Here is a 3,436-nt window from a genome sequence, read left to right on the forward strand (position 1 = left end):
CCAAACAAAACCTGTAATCAAGGGACAAGGGTTAGTAGATTTTGTAACATAGGTCCCGCAGAATAAAAAGAAAGCATGTTTAATTGAGCAACAAACTCCTACACCACTGTTTTGGTTAAAAATCGGCTAAGGATCGAATAACCAAATTTGTAATGTGAGGTTTAGTGCTACGATGACAATAATGATTATATGAACGAAATAAGGATAAACACCGTGATTTGTTGTGAGGGAAAAACCTTAATCTCATTAAGATCAAGGGAAAAAACCCCGGTTGATGACAAATCGTCTATCACCTATTTATTAATCAAAAATCGGGTTACAATTATGGAGTTTATGATCAACGAATACAATGAAGCTAAGTGTGTGTGATTTCATAGAGTTCTCAGCTATTGTTTACAAATGTGAGCTAGTAAGTGAGTGTTAAACCTAGTTGATCACAACTCGTTATAAACAAAGAAATAACTAACTACATCTCCAATAATCACGCCACTCTTCCCACTAGTCATTCCATCTCTTTTGACCACGTGCGGGATTCGTCCAGTAGCACAAAAATAGGATGACCAAGTCGTCCAGCCGATATATCTATCAAACACAACACCACTCAAATACAATCATCAGTAAAAAGATAATACCAAGGATCCTTGATCCTTTATAAGCTGGAGCATATCCCAAGGATAATTGATCCATAAATTATTCAAGGATAGAGGATCCTCAACATAAATTCTATGCCCTAACAATTGCCCCCAAAATGGCGGGTTTTTATGCAATACAACTGACATTCTGAAATTTGAAATCCCTGCAAAAGATAAATCGATTAGACGGTTGTCAGCAATAGTTATCATCAATAAACCCAAGGTTATCCGCCGCCTATATATGTTATTGTCTATTACCCTTTTATAACCAGATGATCTAGTCGTCAATCAGGTATCCTTCTCTTTCTCATTGTTCTTATAATATTCTTAAGAGATGTCTGTCGCTTCTTATTCTTCTCCCTCTATACATTCCGACCAGTCCGATGGGTATGATTTTTCGGAGATGCAACCTCAGAACCTTATCATCAATCCGTCCATGGAAATCTATAAGTTTAACGACCCTGTGATTGACGAATTCCGGCCACTATTCCCACCGAAAACCATTTTCCGACCTTACGACTCTTTGATCCGATGCGATGTTTACTCACAGACTTGGGCCTACTTTCCGGCCTGCCCTTTTCCTATCGGCTATACGTATATGTTCCCTTCCTTTACCCAGATTTCTTTGAATCCACCAGGATGTCTTATATCCAGGCTACGCCCATGATTTGGAGGGTTTTTGGCACTATCGAAAGAATCATAGAGGAGGAGAAGATCGATTTCTGCATCCAAGAGTTATCACATCTCTATACCCTAACTAACCATGGTTCGAACAAGTTTTTGTTGAAGTCTAAACCTCGACAGCCCAATTCAATTTCGAAAGTAACCCTGAACGATTCCTTCTGGAGGAATCAGTTTTTATTTGTGAATTGGAACTCCATACCTGGTGGGGCTGATTTACCTATAACTTGGGTTAAAAAGGGTAGGATCCCAGATCCTTGATAGGGAAACAATCCATGATAACTGATCTAACTTTTAATCTTTCTTCTTTTTTACTGTATTGTATAGTTGAAAAATTTGCTTCCTTAGCTAAACTACCTGGAACAGAAGAAAAGGCTAAAAATTTTCTTACCCAAGATCCCGAAGTCAGGACCTTCCAAGCCAGATTTGTTGAGGCTTTTTGTGAAATCTCTTCAGATTCCAACATATCAAGTAAGATTTGTATTTATTTAATAAATAAAACAAAGAAGTATACTTATCTGTTACTTGGTTCTCACAGGTGCTCAGAAATCTCACAAATCCGCCGGCAAGTTTTCTTTAGAGGACATTGATAGTCTAATCACTCCTCAAACTGTCAAGAAGGAAGCTTTGAAGGCAACCACCACTTCCGAGCCAAGGACCACAACTACCAGGGCCAAATCGGCGTCTTCCAAAAGAAAAATCCTCAGAGACTAAGATTCATTTCGATATAATCATAGTTGTAAGCATCCTTTATCTGTTATCTTTAATTTGATGATCCTGTATTCTTCTAACTTTTGAATAATTGCTTGGTATAGGCTATGAATGCTTGCTAAGATCATACGACAAGGTTGTGAGCCACATGAGTGATAACCTCTCGGGAATTGGAAGTGCAGCGGTCACCAAGGATAAAGCCATACCCCGGCTCACCAAAGAAAAGAAGCATTTGGAGGATCTGTTATCCACCACAGAAGCCCAACACCAAGAGAAAGTGAAGCAGGGCCACTGAGGAAGTAAAGATGTGGAGATCGGTGTTGTAGGCTAGGATCAAGATGACGACATAAGCTGGTGATTCTACATTTGATAAGGCTGCTTGGGATGTAGAGAAGTGGAAGGTGGCTTTGGTGGCTCTTGGTGGTGAAGAGGATGTGGTGATGACGGACTGGGAATGAAGCTGGAACAAGCGGAGCAATGGAGGTGGTCGGGACTGAGGAAGGAAAGGGTGCAGCAGATGGTGAAGAAGCTGCTTGAACGGGCAATGAAGGACATCAAAGACAAGGCCAGAGCCCGTTTTTTATTTTGTTTGGTTTTGTTTTTACGGATAACAGTTTGTAATGGATAACAGTAATTAGGGTGAATGATAAGTGATCCTTAAGACAAATTCAAGGGGTAGCAAAGGTGGATGGATCTTCTGTTTGTGGGGATGAAGCCTTTGATGCTCATGACTTTTATTTTCCTGCACTCGGTTAAACTGTTAGTAACAACTTACTTTAAACCGGATGGATGGTCCATGTTTAAATGGTGAAGTCCGGGTTAGCTTTTGCTGATTTTAAGTAAGTTTTTAATGAACAATATCTTTTGACTATTTACTCGTTATTATCCATTATTCTGAAAATAAGTTTAACATAATCTTAGTCTTATTGATAATTCTAAGAAATATCTTTGAGTAAAAATTTTAGGATAGAATATCCTTGGAAACATTTCAAATCCTTAAATAATAAAGTTTACAAACATCTCAACCAAGTAAATGAAAATTGATAGGTTGAAGTCACACCATAATGTCTTATTAGACCTAAGTTACCATAAGTAGTGGTCCTTCCGTGATCCTTGTAAAAATAAGTTAAGGATCTTGAATCCATAAGTGTTGATCCTCGTAGTTGAACTTAGGACATCTGTTGCAAATGACTTATAAGATCAATTGGGATTAGACCCATCAAACTGGGGACAATCCCATAAGAGAAACTAGGGACAAGCCCGTGAACTGGGGACAAGCCCAATAATATAAATGTTAACTGGGACTCGCCCAAACCTGGATTTAGCCCAAACATGAAATAACATGTAAATGTTATAAACCGGTGGTATGGTACGTCTACCATAAATCGTAGGATTCTCTATATAGCCAAAGA

The sequence above is a fragment of the Bidens hawaiensis genome, unplaced genomic scaffold (assembly GCF_021521415.1).
Source record: "Bidens hawaiensis isolate Kalapana, Puna unplaced genomic scaffold, B.hawaiensis_p1.1 tig00029910_1, whole genome shotgun sequence".
Classification (NCBI taxonomy): Eukaryota; Viridiplantae; Streptophyta; class Magnoliopsida; order Asterales; family Asteraceae; genus Bidens; species Bidens hawaiensis.